The 17,026-nt window shown below is 41.5% G+C and overlaps 1 long non-coding RNA gene across 2 annotated transcripts; it reads right to left on the bottom strand.

The window, feature by feature from the left end:
• Nucleotides 1–2,051: 2,051 nt before the first annotated feature.
• LOC142826854 (uncharacterized) lies at nucleotides 2,052–15,631 on the bottom strand. 2 transcript variants are annotated; one of them, XR_016348981.1, is made up of 5 exons: nucleotides 14,960–15,631; nucleotides 10,510–10,558; nucleotides 4,943–5,050; nucleotides 4,597–4,676; nucleotides 2,052–2,213 (listed from the first exon to the last, which is right to left on the bottom strand). It is a non-coding gene; the product is annotated as an uncharacterized LOC142826854 (long non-coding RNA). The 2 variants fall into 2 exon arrangements; XR_016348982.1 differs by lacking the exon at nucleotides 10,510–10,558.
• Between the last annotated feature and the right edge of the window lie 1,395 nt (nucleotides 15,632–17,026).

Raw genomic sequence — 17,026 nt, 5'->3', positions numbered from 1 at the left:
ATTGGCCCCTCACTCTTTTTATGTTTTATAGTAGGTGAGTACCTGGTCCCTACCTGACTTAAGAAAAGTCAATATATATTTTGGAAGGACTACTGCCCGCTGCTTCTACTCCAGCTGGTAGTAAGTGGGTGAATGGCATCCTGGTTCCTGATTGTAGGGAGATAAACTGGACAGTTTGTGGTGAGCCAAATACAAATTTTGTAATGGGTACCATCCCAATCATCTACAAACTATAGCTGGGCACAAACCCAATCCAAAATCTGAACATCATAGACATGTATCAGGATTTTCCCTTCACTAAGGCTATGTCTACACTGCTGGGTTTTTTCGGCAGAAGATATGCAAATCATGCTCTCATTTGCATATCTTCTGCCAATCCTTTTTGCGGAAGAGGTTTTACCGCTAAAAAGCCCTGTGGAGACCGGCCCATTTGTCAGAAAAAAACCCATTTGTACAAGATCCCTTATTCCTCAAAAAATGAGGTTTACAGGATCTTGTGCAAAAGGGTTTTTTTTCTGACAAATGGCCCCATCATCACAGGGCTTTTTAGTGACAAAACCTCCTTTGCAAAAAGGATTGGCAGAAAAGATATGCAAATAAGAGTGTGATTTGCATATCTTTTGCTGAAAAAAACTGGCAGTGTAGTTGTACTCTTACAGTGATCTAAATTAGGAATAACTGATGGACTTATTCCAGTTTTAGAGAAAACTCGGCCTCCAAATCTCCACAAAAAAGCGAAACAAAACTCCATATCAAATGTTGGAAAACGTATGTAGGCTGTGAACGTGGCTGTACATTTAAATTCTCACCTTTCATAATTCATGCCCCATTGTAATAATATATTCAGACTTCAAACTTGAATCCTTACCCAAATGTAAATTCTATGTATGGTTTGGGTGGTTTGATATGGGCCCTTTCTACTCTTTTAGAAAGTTCTATATGTCCCGTCTAGAGAAGAATTATTTAAGGTGCTATTGCAAGGAGTAATGGAGTAGGATTACAAAAAAGGGGAAAATTACCCTAATTATCAGAAAAACCTTATGAACAATGAAATTTATCAGACTGTGTAATTAATATTCTTCCAAGAAGAGTGACAAAGTTGCCATTTTATAAGACAGAGAAAACTTAAATGACCAAAGAACAATCAAGGGAAAAATCCTGTTGGGGACTAAGGGAGCTATTAGGACTCTCCATGTCTGATTTATTGTATTTTATGATTCCCTCTGCCTTTCCCATGACTCACTTCCTACATTGCATAACCATTTTTCAACAGATTCAATAAAGACCTTGATATGGTTCTGTCACACATTTGCTATGCTAATGCTTCATGAGGTATATCTAAGCATGGCTTTTTATCAAACAAAATAGGCTAATCTTTGAAGGTTTTTTGAGGCATGCTTTAAAACTCTTTAATGATATAACTTTATCAAATGCCCTTCCCTTGGATTCTTTAGTGATGATCAATCTTTGAAGAGCCCTATCAGATGGTAGGGGGGAACCTTTCTGAGAGAGATTAAATGATGGAGTGCTGAGAGGCTGCCAGTTTTTTCCTAACTTCAGGCAATAGACAGTCAAAGTGGGTGCCAAAACAGTGTTTGAGGAGATAATGATACATGTGCTGTTTGGTAAGTGAGGCTTAAGAATGTTAAGTATTTTCTTTATTTACTCCTATTATGCAACACAGTGACATGATTGACAGGAAAATAGTGCAGAATCTTATATTGCAACCCCGCTGATGGATGTCACACAGAAGCCTAACAAGAGATCCTTTTTATGAAAAGGGTTTATATTCATAGCACTGGTGATTAACATCAGTGGATTTCAGATACAGTACGTGCTATGGAGCCCAGAAGCCCAATCCGGATCAGTAAGGAGTCATGTCACCACTTGTCCTGTAATACTGGGTGCCTCACAGTGCTTTGTGAGAATCCCAGGTTGGGAGCCACTGCAGCAAGGATCAAGATCACTGAGGCCATGTCTACCCTGGCATGTTTTGTTGCCGACAATTAAAGTTTACTCAAGCTGTAAGGAAGAAGATATGGTGTCTGGTTGTAAAGGAAGTTCCATGCTCTTTCTTCTCCACTTGTTAGCTTAATAGCTTTGTTTACTTAGCATGTAAAAAGGAACCTTCATTGTCTTTTTTTCTGATGACTGGGAGGGTCAGAGTCAAATACAGCTTCCTTTATCTAAGTTAGACCTGTTTACCAGCTCCCCTGAAATTCCAAATTTAAACACACATTAGTTCAATTTATCCATAAATCTGAATATACTCCCCATACAGAGAGCAAGAATATTACTAATAAATTAGATATTAGCTTTCAAATTATATCTCCCATAACATATTTTGTGCAAGGTGTGAATACAGGGGTACCCTCCACACACATTGACTTCAGTGGGACTTGAGTACAATCACAACTGTGCAAGATAGGACACACATGTCTACACTGCACACTACATTGAGGTTCTGAATCAGATTTAAGATCAAGCCCAAGGCCACACACAAATCAGTCTGACTTTGGGTAGCAAACACTCAGGACCCAAGTCCAAGGACCCTGCAAGAAGGATGGGTGAGAGCCTAAAACAATAGATACTAAGCCCTATCTCCATATAGGAGTAATGAGCTGTAGTAATGAAGGGTTCACCACTTTGTTTTTTGAGTATGTATTTAGGTCACTGCCTCACCTTTGAAAGTAACAATGAAGGCATTAAAACAGAGGCACATTTGAAAATTTTACCTACCTCCATGAATAAAAGTTCTATGACTGAAGAAAAGAGTTTAGTCTCCTGAACCATAAGAACATATAACATAACATAAGAACGGACGTACTGGGTCAGACCAAAGGTCTATCTAGCCCAGTATCCTGTCTACCGACAGTGGCCAGCACCAGGTGCTCCAGAGAGGGTGGACCGAAGACAATGATCAAGCGATTTGTCTCCTGCCATCCCTCTCCAGCCTCTGACAAACAGAGGCCAAGGACACCATTTTATCCCCTGGCTAATAGCCTTTTATGAACCTAACCTCCATGAATTTATCCAGTTTCTCTTTAAACTCTGTTATAGTCCTAGCCTTCACAGCCTCCTCTGGCAAGGAGTTCCACAGGTTGACAACACGCTGTGTGAAGAAGAACTTTCTTTTATTAGTTTTAAACCTGCTACCCATTAATTTCATTTGGTGTCCTCTAGTTCTTCTATTATGGGAACTAATAAATAACTTTTCTTTATCGGCCCTCTCCACACCACTCATGATTTTATAGACCACTATCATATCCCCCCTCAGTCTCCTCTTTTCTAAACTGAAAAGTCCCAGTCGCTTTAGCCTCTCCTCATATGGGACCCGTTCCAAACCCCTAATCATTTTAATTGCCCTTTTCTGAACCCTTTCCAAGGCCAAAATATTTTTTTTTGAGGTGAGGAGACCACATCTGTACACAGTATTCAAGATGTGGGTGTACCATAGTTTCATACAGGGGCAGTAAGATGTTCTGGGTCTTATTTTCTATCCCTTTCCTAATAATTCCTAGCATCCTATTTGCCTTTGACTGCCGCTGCACTCTGTGTGGAAGTTTTCAGAGAACTGTCCACGATAACTCCAAGATCTTTCCTGATTTGTCGTAGCCAAATTAGCCCCCCATCAGACTGTACGTATAGTTGGGGTTATTTTTCCCGATGTGCATTACTTTACACTTATCCACATTAAATTTCATTTGCCATTTTGTTGCCCAATCACTCAGTTTGGTGAGATCTTCTTGGAGTCCCTCAGAATGATGCCCTGTGAGTGATATGAAAATCATAGTCCTGCTGAATGAGACCAGGATCTGGATCAACTCTTCTGATAAAGTCAATAAATTCTCACTTTGCTGTTACAGCTGGGTGCTGCCTCCTTCCTCTCTATAATTTATTCAAATATCACAAAAGTCAGATGAGTCTGTTATAGTTGCTTTCTTGGAACCAGCATGAAAACAAAAAGAGTCAGTGTAAAAGAATAGGCCTTTTATCACTGACTGTTCTGCATGCCAAAACAATGAATAGACTTGTTAGGTTTTTGACCATTCTTTCTAAACTGGAAAATCTGGACTGTATGCATATGTTCTTCATTACAGATTTTGCACATCTGCTTAGCTTTTTCATTCAGTATTTAACTTTGCTTTTACTGTAATGGAATGTATCCATTGAAAATGATAGTGCATAGTTTAAATATGATGTCTGAAGCAAGCTTATGTAATACTTTATTCTTCAATATATAATATCATTTTTTGACCACTTTGACTCTCTAACCAGCGTTGGCAATTGTGCCATTTTACTGCAAGTTTCTATTAACGTAGTGACTCCCTGATGCATTTCTGCCTGCTTACATACTTATACAGGAGTGAGTCCTAATTTTCCACTTCACTTCTGAATCCTGTTATCCCCTTTCAATAATTCTAACACTATTTCTGATACTATAAGAGGATGCAAATAAATATTAGAGCCTCTGTGTTATCACAATCAGACTACAGATTGCAAAACTTATGCAATAAACCATCCTGAATATGGTAAGATGATAAAAATCTCTCTGGAAAGAGCCTAAAAATGATCAAAGTCCTGTTGGACGCTTACCTGAACTGACAGGAGGCCCCACAGCTCTGTTCCCCTATAGCGCCTTCCACATCAACAGGCCGCATTTCTATGATCTCCTCCTGGAAATTCACCATTACTAAGGTGACCAGACTTTCAAGGTGGAGAATAATATGTAAGTTAGTCAAGAATATGGTAGGGGGTAGCAATGGGCATGCACAGTTTCCCCCTAGAGGCAGAAAAGGGAGAACTTCATTTGTTTGTCTGTGCATCTTGCATTGATTTCAGGGTGAATTTTGATCCTGAAATATGTCCATTTATTTGCATCCTGGGGTTTGGAGAATTTCCAATAGGAACTCAAGAAGCAGTAGTCTCAGTTCAAACTTACAGTGCTTCTTGCTTTTCAAATCTCAGAAGACTTGGTTCTCCTCTCATAGACAGCAGCAGAACTCCAGCAATTCTCCCCTGACTTCATTAAGATCACTCCTGGTTCTCCCTGGAATAAGACAATATCATAATTTGATATAGGTTTAATAGGTTTGTCTAGTGGCTTAGGCTCTCTTGGGGTTGATAGAACTGCACATAGGACAGGTGTACACAGATTTACACCTCTGACACCGGTGTAAATGAGAAGTATCCCCACTAAAGTCAGTGGAGCTAGCTCAGTGTAAACTAGTGCACAGAACTTAATTTGTAATGAAAGAGCTGCTGAGGCTCAAGTGGGGCAGCCAGTGAGTGATGACTTCTGGCCGGAAATTCAGAGGAGCCAGGGCTTTGAATTGCCAAACCCACCAATTAAGCAGTACTTGCGCATGCATCATAGGTGACCCAAGCACAGAGGTTCTCAATGAGACATTATTTCAAATGTGTGAAGTTAAAGGTGACCATGTCCCTTTTAATTAAAAGTGTTCAGCAATGAAACAAAAAGGAAAAGTAAGTTTAAATTAAACATATTTATTCAGTTAGATTGCTGAGTAATTAACTTCTGTCTGTCACTGATTGATTAACTGATTTCAATGTATTCAATATCACTTATCAGACTCCCTATGCATGAAATGTAGAGGTCAGGCTGGAGGAGAGACATGGTGCTGTGTTCAATTTTCCAGTGTATTGGCTCCTAGAAGTTGATCTAATTTACACCAGATGGAGCAATTGGGATTAGAAGAACCTGGCCCACTATCTCTCTTTATGATCACCAGCCTGTCATGAGCAGGGCCAGTCTCTGGTTACCATGAGCTTCTAAACCAAATGGGTCCATGCAGTCTATTCACTGTTTCTAGCACTGGAACCTTAGTGCACATTTCCTGGGCTCAGACCTCAGGACACAGAGCATCACTTGCCCTTGAGCTCTTGATTAGTGTCTGATTTACCTTCTGATGCCTCCATGCTCCTCACAATGAGACTATTGAGCCTTTAATGTCTTTGAATTATACTACATTTAGCTAACGATATTGGGTGTCTCCCATAACAACCTTAACTCATCCTTAACTCTGTGTTTACGATCATTGCACTGTCACATAACACTGACTGGTAAAGGTGACATGAACCAGCATTTCTTTTACAAATTCTAGTAAACAATCATTTATACAAATAATTTAACATATAGAATCATAGAACCATAGGACTGGAAGGGACCTCAAGAGGTCATCAAATCCAGTCTCCTGACCTCACGGCAGGACCAAGCGCTGTCTAAATCATCCCTGGCAAGTGTGTTTCTAACCTGCTCTTAAATATCTCCAGTGATGGAGATTCCACAACCTCTCTAGGCAATTAATTTTAGTCTTTAATCACCCTGACAGGCAGAAAGTTTTTCTCTAATGTCCCACCTAAACCTTCCTTGTTGCAATTTAAGCCTATTGCTTCTTGTCCTATCCTCAGTGGCCAAGGAGAACAATTTTTCTCCCTCCTCCTTGTAACACCCTTTTAGATACTTGAAAACTGCTTTCATGTCCCCTCTCAGTCTTCTCTTTTCTAAACTAAACAAGCCTAATTGTTTGTCTTCCCTCATGGGTCATGTTTTCTAGACCTTTAATCATATTTGTTGCTCTTCTCTGGACCTTCTCCAGTTTCTCCACTTCTTTCTTCAAATATGGTGCCTAGAAATGGACACAATACTCCAATGGAGGCCTAATCAGTGCAGAGTAGAGCAGAAGAATGGCTTCTCATGACTTGCTCACAACACTCCTGTTAATGCATCCCAAAATCATGTTTGTTCTTTTTGCAACAGAGTCACACTGTTGACTCATTTAGTTTGTGGTCCACTATGACCCCTAGATTCCTTTCTGCAGTACTCCTTCCTAGACAGTCACTTCCCATTTTGTGTGTGAAATGGATTGTTCCTTCCTAAGTGGAATACTTTGCATTTGTCCTTATTAAACTTCATCCTATTTACCTCAGACCATTTCTCCAGTTTGTCCAGAGCATTTTGACTTTTGACCCTATCCTCCAAAGCACTTGCAACTCCTCCCAGTTTAGTATCATCTGCAAACTTAATAGTCATACTCTCTACTCCATTATCTAAATCATTGATGAAGATATTGATCAGAACTGGTCCCAAAACAGACCCCTGCAGAATCCCACTTATTATGCCCTTCCGGCATGATTGTGAACCATTAATAACTACTCTGAGAATGGTTATTCAGCCAGTTATGCACCCACCTTATAGTAGCTTCATCTAGATTTCATTTCCCTAGTTTATTGAGAAGGTCATGCAAGACCCTGTCAAATGCCTTACTAAAGTCTAGGTATACCATATCCACGATTTCTCTTATCCACTAGGCTTGACATCCTATCAAAGAAAGCTACCACATTGGTTTGACATGATTTGTTCTTTTCAAATTGATGCTGGGTGCCACCTATATAATGAGTTTCTAAAAAATTGAGCAAAAAACCAACTGTTCTTCGCACCTTTTTTAAACAGTATGAGAGGAAGGAGGGAATCATTGCAAAATGGTCAAATAAAAATGAGCATTCATTTGACATTTTTCTAAGTATGTCACAATAAAACTCATCTGACAACAATCTTTGATTTTCTTTCCATGCTTCTTTATTTGAAAGAGTTGATGAAAAATCCATGCCTTATTGAATATTGCACTGTGGTTGAGTCTGCTGTCAAGCATTAGCCATTATCTTGAATTGTGTCCTCTTAAATGCAAATGCTCATTGATGATAAGTAATGTTTAAAAGCTTCAATCCTAATTTTGCTCTCACTTTCACTGGTGTGAATGAGGAGTGACTTGAGAGGAGCAGGCATAAGTTAGATGGAATAGAGTTCTTTGCCTTAATATTTGTGAGAACAGTGATACCATAGACTGTTGACTATCTCACAAGGATTCATGTATTTATTGTCTGTCTTCTGATGTTCATTGCCATTCTGTCTGAGCACCTCACAGATGTTTATGAACTTTGTTCATAATATTCCTGTAACATAAAGAAGCCTCCATATTACAGATGGACACTTGAGGCACAGTTAGACTAAGGGTGTGTCTAGACTACAGAGTTTTGTCGACAAAGCAGCTTGCTTTGTTGACAGAACTGAATGTAGTCTAAACGCTCTTTGTCGACAGAAGCTTTGTCGACAGTATCTGTCGACAAAACTTCTGTCGACAGAAGCCTGTAGTCTAGACGTACCCTAAGTGATTTACCCAAGGTCACACAAGAAGTGTGGCTTCTGTGACTTTTAGATCTTGAACATGGGTCTGCTAGAGCAGCCATTCTCCAACCTTCCACTGGGCAGCCTAATGCTTACTTGGAACTAGCAAGCCTAGTCTGATGTCCTACTGTCAGACTCCCAGAAATTATAGGGCAGTCGTAGAGATACGAGGGGGGAAGAGATGAGTAATGAGCCACTATCACTTTATCTACCATCTGGAGCATAGGTGACATTCTCTGTCTTCCATTCAAGTGCATTAAGGGGTGGGGCAAGTTCCAATGTGGTCAAGTATCAGAAACAATTCTCTGGAATTGTCACCTTTAGACCCAGGTCAGCTGTTTCCTTTCTTGCATATAAAAAGAAATTAAGTCTATGTTGAAAAAAAATCACAAGCTTTGTGTTACCATAATGACATTTTGCAATTATCCACAGGAAGAAAATGTTGCCAGCAAAATATCATTATTGATGTAATCAGTAACACATAACAGGGTGTGCGGTTATTGTGTCACCTTCAGTACTCATGCCTCCAGTGTCTTAGGAGACCAGAGCAGTATGTCTAATGCAGAAGGACATTGACTCCATGTACCCTGGAGTGTTCTGTGTGTAATTATAAAATGATTATCTTAATATTTTATAAGCTACAACTGTTTTTCAGAATGGCCTAGCTGGGAATAATCACCAGCCAATCATACTGCATCCTCTGGCCATGAAATAAATAACTCGAATGCACAAGCTATCTGGATGAACATTAAGGTGAAGGGCCAGATCCTCAGCTACTTTCATCTGGCGCCAGTCCCTGGAGTGAAGTGAAACATGCAGACACCCAAGAAACTCACATTCAGAAGCTTGATTTTTTTTTGGGGGGGGGGGGCGCAATGTCATTTACAGCAGTGTAAATCGGCCCATTATAAGTTGGCAACATAGGATATCATTATGACCCAAAACTCCCAGCATGACATTAGCTATGCCAATAGCCTTTGCTGTGCCTTCAAATAGCTAAACTGGTTGTTTGTTTTACACACCTCTGACTGACATCGGTATGTTGCCAAAACTCTTGTAATGTAGACAAAGTGAGTTGTAGCTCACGAATGCTTATGCCATAATAAAACTGCTAGTCTTTAAGGTGCCACCGGCTTCCTTGTTGTTTTTATTGAAAAAGACTAATACAGCTACCTCTGAAAACTGGTCTTTCACAAAACACATTAGGTTGCCTGGTGCTGCTTCAGGTTTTTACTTATCTTGAAGTCTGATCCAGCAAATATTTACTACAAGGCATTGTATTTACTACTATGAGTACAGTAATTACTCACTTAAAGCGTGCCCACTTAACACGTTTTTGCAATAGCACATTTTTGGGGGGGAATGTTTTTTGAACAACACGACCGTCCCCAAAATAACAGTTTCCCCAGCCGGCCGGTCACCAGCAGATGCATGGGGCTTCCCCCACCTCCCTGCAAAGTGATGGAGGGTTTGCTGTGCCATTCCCCGGTGACCCCCACTCACCGGATGCCTTGCTCCCTTTCCTCCACTTGCAGGCTGGCAGCTGGGTTTCTCCAGCCGGCCGGTCAACAGCAGCTGCGCGGGGCTTCCCCCGCCTCCCTTCAAAGCGGCGGAGGGTTCGCTGCGTCATTACCCAGAGACCCGCTCTCGCCGGACGCCTTGCTCCCTCTCCTCTGACCCAGCTTGCAGGCCAGCAGCTAGGTTTCCCCATTCCCCACCTCTTGAAACGCAACTCCTACTTTTTCCATTATTTTCAATGGGAAAATTGACCCCACATAACACGTTTTCACTTAACACAATCATTTTCTGAAACGTATCTACTGTGTTAAATGAGGAATTACTGTAGTCCCACAGATGGTACTAACATGAGCACTGTACCAGGTATTTTTTTGAAAAGTTAAGGACAAAAAGGAGTTTTCTAAAGTATCGATTTAATATTACTATCATTGACCTGGGAAAAAACATATCACCGATTAAATGTGCAGATAGCATAAAAACTGGGGAGTCAGAAATAAAGAAGAGGATTGGTTACTGATTCTGAATGACCTGGTTTCTTGTGCCCAATTTACCAAGCAAACAATATGCATTTTTATATGGCTAAATATAAATATGTACATCTAGGAAGAAAGTATACAGGAGGAACTCAATGGAGGAAGCAGCAACCTTAGACAACCTTTGAGAGTCTTCGTAGTTAACCAGCTGAACATGAGCTCCCAGTGCAACAATGTGGCCAAAAGAGCTAATGCAATCCTGGGATGCATAAACAGAAGGAATTTCAAGTGAGAGTAGAGAGGTTATTTTACCTCTGTGTCCAGTTCTGATGTTTGCAGTTCAGAAAGGCTGCTGCTCATTCTATTAACAAAGAGAAGAGTAAGGGGTGACTTCATTACAGTATATTAGTATCGACATGGGCAACAGATATTTGATGCAGTGTAGCAGACAATAGTATAACGAGATCCAACGGCTGGAAGTTGAAGCTAGAAAACATACAATGGAAATAAGGTGTACATTTTAACAGTGAAGATAATTAATCACTGGAACAGTTTACCAGTGTCATGGTGAACTGTGCATGGCTAGAAACTTGTATAACAAGAGTGGATTTTTCCCCCCTAAAAGATTTGCTCTAGAAACATTTTGGGAGATTCTATGGCCTGTATAACCCAAAGGGATAGCCAATAATTTTTGAAAGGGGCCACTTGAAGAATTTTGATCAGAAGCTGCACTTCTTTATTATATTATTGGAGGGGAATTGTGTCTTGGAGGGAATTTGGGACTACAATGGGACTCTGACTTGGGGCAGGAGTCTAGGAGAGGGTGCAGTATCTGGAAAGGAATTTGGGTCCGAACAAGGATTCTGATGTGGAGCAAGGCACTGGAGTGTGGACGGGTGCCAGATTCAGGTTCTGGTCCTGGCCTGGGATGGGCTTATAGGTGGTTCCCAGCTGGCAGCACATCAGGGCATTCAGGAAGGCAGGCTGCTTAAACTGCTGCATTGCTAGAAAGTATGTCTCTGTGTGTCCCTGGCGGGGAGGGGGAGCAGCAGGTATCTTTGCACTGTCCCCACCCCCAGCAGCATCCTCACAGCTCTCATTGGCTGGAAACCAGCCAATGGGACCTGTGACGATGGTGCTAGGGGCAGAGGCAGTGCAAAGAGATGTGCTTCTCCCTCGCATCCAGAGGAGTTTAAAGACAGTCTTGCTAGTGGCCACTGGATGCTTGCCAGAGTGCCATGGCCGGGTTAGTGGCAGGTAGACTTCCTGAGCATCCCAGAGCAAGAGGAATTCATTTGGCAGGCTATATCCAGCCTGCAAGCAGTATTTTGCCCACCCATGGACTAGATTATTATATTGGTCCTTTCTGACCTTTGAATGTACAAATATACGAATCTCTTTTCCCTTCTTTTTATTTGGCTGATCCTTTCCTAACTAAATCCACCCAATAAGTGAATAAACAATGTACAGCTAACATGACATTTGCTGCCCTCATATTGTTCACGCTGCTGCCCTCATATTGTTCACACTCCATACTGTGTCTTTTTCTATTTAGAGTATATGTTTTGGGGCAGGTATGTGTGCCTGTACACTGCCTAGCATAATGGGACCCCACTCTTGGTTGATTTATTGCCACTACCATAATAAATATGATGAATTAATTAAGAAAGAGAAGAATGTTGCAGAGAAACTGGATGGATTCTTTACACTCATCTCCACTGCAAAGGATACTCAGGGAAAGCTCTATAGACTGAACTGCCAACAAAAATGTTGGAACCAGCTGATAAATTGAAGGGTAGCAAGTCACCAGGAATGGAGTGAGACAGTACAGAAGTGTACAAAGTAATATATGGTAGAGAGAAGGTAAATAAATGCTCCTGTTTACCTATATCATAATGCAAAACCAATTAAATTGGTAGGCCACAAATTTTCTGCTTTAAGAGTTCGTTCTTTTTTAGCACAACACACAAAAAAAATAAACCATTTTTTTCTAGGTAATGAAGATAATTTACACTGTTATATTAGATATTCACACAGCTACAAATCACACTAGATGATTCCAGTGATTCCTTCTGGTCTTCTAAGCTATGCAAAAATTAGAGAGAAAATCTCTCTAAAGTATCTGTTCGTGGTCACTGTCAGATAGGATATTAGACTAGATGGTCTACTGACATGCAGTTATGGCAATTCCTGTACTCCTAAATTATTGCTCATCTTGTATGCCATTTTTGTATTCTTAATGTCAATTAAGAAAAAAAAACCTCAACATTCAGAAGTAACAACATGATACTGTAAAACCAGAGAAACCAAATAAGATTAGAAAGGCCATTTCCTTTGCTGGGATTTTGTGAGCTAAAGGTTAACTTCCAATTAGAGTTTAAAAGGAAGAACTTTTATTCTACTTTGGTTGGGGCTTTTAGCAATTAATATTTATATATACAGAATATGTGTATATTTCCCAATAATCTTATATGTTACATACTCTAAGGATGTCACAAGAACTTGTTTAGCTGATTTGGACAGAAGATATTCAGTAGTGATAAGTCATCTTATTATTACATTGCAAAATAGTGCAAGTTCGGTATCAATGAGATGGTTTTTCTCAAATGCTACCATCTCCCAACTGATTGCAATCAAGGTACAATGTAACTTGCCAAGTAAATTCTATTCACCAAACTAAACCAATTTATAATAATTCTCAGTACTGAAAGATTAATTCTTCTGTAACATTTATGTAACAGTAAAGTAGCAATGCAGGTATTGTATTCAAAACAACAAACAAAGGAAGAGGCTAGATTGTGCAAGACAGTACCCAACCCATTGGAATAATAATAAGCCCAGGGGACTTAATAATACTTTGGATTTTTTATAATACTTCCCACCTGAGGATCTCAAAATGCTTTGCAAACATTAGTGAAATAAGCCTTTCAACACCTCTGAAGTAGGGAAATAATATTATTCACATTTTACGGTGAGCAAACTGCTGAACAGATGAGGAGACACAGGGTAGATAAAGCCAACTAATCATAAAGTAAGTCAGTATTTGAGCTAAAAACTGATTGCATGCTTGGATACTATAGTGACAGACAGAAGATAGAACAGAATCCAGATATCCTGAATTGGGTTAATTCATGTGTTTTCACCATGTGTTCCTTGATGTCTAAAACCCATCAAATTAATAAGCAAGGGGAAATGTATTAACTGATTGCAACATGTGGCCAAATTTTCACTTCCTTGGGCAAAAGTGTGCATTAGTGAGACAAATGGCAGAATTGCCCATCAAAATGAATGCAGAATATTAGGAGTGAAGTCTTGGGCTTTGGTACCAAAAATGTCTCCTGGAAGCAGAGCATGGCTTGTTGTATGATTTATGGCACATGTTTCCCGGTCATAGGAGTCCTGATGACTGCCTTGGAATCACCAGAGTCCACACCACCAGATGTCTATTCAAACAAACCCTCCCTAGTCTGCCTTCCAGACTCTCATTTCTCTGGCAGCCTGCAGCCTGTATGGGATCTATCCTAATTCTGCTAAGATAATTGTTTTGCTTATCAGCAGCACACATAGCATGCAAAAGCGATGATGAGGGTGTCTACTTCTTGGCCTCACCCATTTCTTTGCTTGCACATTTATTATTGAAACTGTTTTGTAACTTTAGCCATAATAAGACTCACTGAGCTCTCTGTAATATCTGACACTGGAGTTCAAGTCTTCAAAGTTATCAGGTTATCAAAATTATCCATAAAAGACTGAAAAACCAAGAACCCAGTTCTGTTCTCAGTTATACCAGTAATCTGGAGTAAGTTCACTGGCCTAAAAAGTGTTACTCCAGAATAATGCAGCAGCAATTAACAAGAGAAGAATTTGACTACCCCACTTCCCCAAAAAGGTATGTACTGGGCTTGGAAAATGGAGGAGGGAAGCAATGAAAACAAAGAAACATCAAGTCTGGGTGTGTTTGAGCTGGAACAGGAATCAGCCTCTCTAGGGTCATGTCTACATTACGCAGAACACTGATGCTGCCACAGTCACCCATGGCACAGCCTCAAGCCCCTGAGACCTCCCTGGCCCTCACAGGGAGCAGCCGCAGGGGTTCCAAGACCCACCCAGGGGTTCCAAGAGGTAGGCACTCTCCTGGTGTGGAGTGGAGATCCTGTTCCTCCTCGAGCTGTGGGGCAAGGAGGAGACATTGCAGGATCTCCGCTCCAAGTGGTGTAATGCCAGTATCTTTGAGCGAATGGGCCAATCTGTCTGGACACTATCTTTCGAAAAAGCAGATCACTTTTTCAATCTGCTTAGCCAGTGTGGACCTCCTCTTTTGGAAGAAGTTTTTCTGGAAGATCTCTTCCGGAAAAGCTTCTTCTGAAAGAAACCTGCAGACTAGAGGCAGCCATAGTCAAGTAACTGCATCTGCCTTCTGGTCGAAGTATAGGAAGTGGGCTAAACCTTTAGTTGGTATAAAGCAGATCCATTGGCTCAAACTAAAGCTGTGTCCATTTACATCGACTAATGATCTGGTTCAGTGTCACCCAATCATAGCAGAAACTGAAGCCCTGTATAGTCAACAACATGCAATTCACATTGGTTCTGTTCATTCTTTTTAACATTCACAGATAAGAGCAGTGGGGGAAGAGTCAATATTTATTTGCCAGTTGAACTGTGATGATGCTGTTATAGAAGATATAGATCTTCAATAAAGCTAGCATGACCTGCATTTATGAATGGCTATTTGTTGTGTGTTAGTGTGAGGGGGGTCACTCACCACCGTAGCGGGGGTCCATCATCTGTCCCCGGAATCAGTCCATTCCACCCGCACAGGCCTCCGCTCACGTGGCGTTTCCCCTCTGGAATCTTCTGGTCGCGTTGCTCTCTTCGCCACACTGCCCTCCGGCAGTGCCCAAGTCACTCGCTCTGAGCCCCCCTTCCGGGGGTTTGGTGTCTCTCCAGCAGGCCTGTCCGCAGGCCTAGCAGGCTGGCCGGTTGGCTGTCCGAGCACCCTGGCCCAACCTAACTCTCTAGCCCTGCCCTAGCTCCAGAGAGCGTCCTGCTCCCTCGGCAGCCAGGCTCACAGCCTTGCCGCAGGCCTAGCAGGCTGGCCGGTTGGCTGTCCAAGCGTCCTGGCCCAGCCTGACTCTCTAGCCCTGCCCTAGCTCCAGAGAGCGTCCTGCTCCCTCGGCAGCCAGGCTCACACCCTTGCCGCAGGCCTAGCAGGCTGGCCGGTTGGCTGGCTGGCTGGCCAAGCGTCCTGGCCCAGCCTGACTCTCTAGCCCTGCCCTAGCCCCAGAGAGCAGCCTGCTCCCTCGGCAGCCAGGCTCACACTGCCTTGGCTGAAGCAGCCCTGCCCTTTTATAGCCCCCAGCTGGGCCTTAATTGGCCAACGCCGCCCAGCTGGGCTGAACTCCCCGGGCCTGCTCCAGGCTGGGGTTTGGCTCTTAAGGGGCCAGTACTGGGCAGCTGCCCTGTTACAGTTAGCTAGAATGCTGATGTTTATATAAGAGCAGGGACTGTAAGGCATCCTGCTTTCACAGCTGTTTTCCTTTCTATAGGAGCCATTAAATATCACTGATACTATTGTATGCAGTAGCCACAATGCCAGTAGCCAGTGCTGCAGTCACATTGGTCCCAGGCTATTAGACAGACAATATGGGGGAGTAAATATCTCTTACTGAATCAACTTCTTTTGGTGAACTGGACAAATTTTTGAGCCACTCTGAGATCTTCTTCAGGTCTGGGGAAGGACTCTGTATTATCCCAAAAGTATGTTTTTTTCACTATTAAAAGTTGGCCCAATAAAAAGCATTACCTCTGCAATGTTGTTGCATTGATTCTCATAGATATCAGTGATATAGTTCAGTGATATAGTTCAGTGGTGGCTCAGTAGCATGGAACTATCAAATTAGTGAGGAACTTTGGTGAGTGTTTGCTGTAAAGTCTCATGACATACCTATTTGCACAAATTTTATTAGAAGGTTTGGTGATTTTTGAGCAGACTTAATATACTGATTGCCTAGAACCTGCTCTACAGTATGTCATAGATAAAGCATTGGACTCTGCTTCATAAAAATAAATTATTTTTTCATCTAGAGGTGAAAATGTGTGAGCTGTCCCAAGTAAAAGCAAAGCAGGTTAGTTTTACTGCAAGATAAACTATACTCCAACCTGGGATTGACCTCACTTAGTTTGCCTCAAGAAGAAACTAAAATGTCTTGTCTCCACTATGTTTTACCTGAGGATAGCTCATATGCATTTGCTGCCTGAGGTAAAAACACACCAGTTGTTAACATTGTGTTGACAAATTCAAAGGAGAGGGATGTACATCCCAACAGTGTCTGTCTGGCTACTCTAGACTGCAGGCTTCTTTCAAAAGAAGCTTTTCTGGAAGAAATCTTCCGATAAAACGTCTTCTGAAAGAGAGTGTCCACACTGCCAAAGCTCATAGAAAAAGTGATCTGCTTTTTTGAAAGATAGCGTCCACACTGAATGGACGCTATCTCGCATTTAAACTGTGATTACTATGGACAGTGGTCACCAGGGCACCTGTATCTTTTTCCTCTTTCCTCTTTTTGCAAAAGAATTCCCTCTTCCCCCATCCACACATGCCTTTTTCCGAAAGAGCTCTTTCGGAAAACGACTTCTTCCTCATAGAAAGAGGGTTACCAATGCCAGAAAAAAACCTCTGTTCTTTCTATTTTCTTTTGAAAGAATGCGATTACAGTGTGGACGTAATTGAAGTTTTTTCAGAAAAATGGCTGTTTTTCTGAAAAAAACTCTGTAGTGTAGACATACCCACTGTTAGCCACAGAGAAGCATTTGTAGCCTAGTTAATGAC

This window comes from Pelodiscus sinensis, chromosome 2 (assembly GCF_052426305.1).
Source record: "Pelodiscus sinensis isolate ZL-2025 chromosome 2, ASM5242630v1, whole genome shotgun sequence".
Classification (NCBI taxonomy): Eukaryota; Metazoa; Chordata; order Testudines; family Trionychidae; genus Pelodiscus; species Pelodiscus sinensis.
This window is presented reverse-complemented; position numbering and strand designations above follow the sequence as displayed.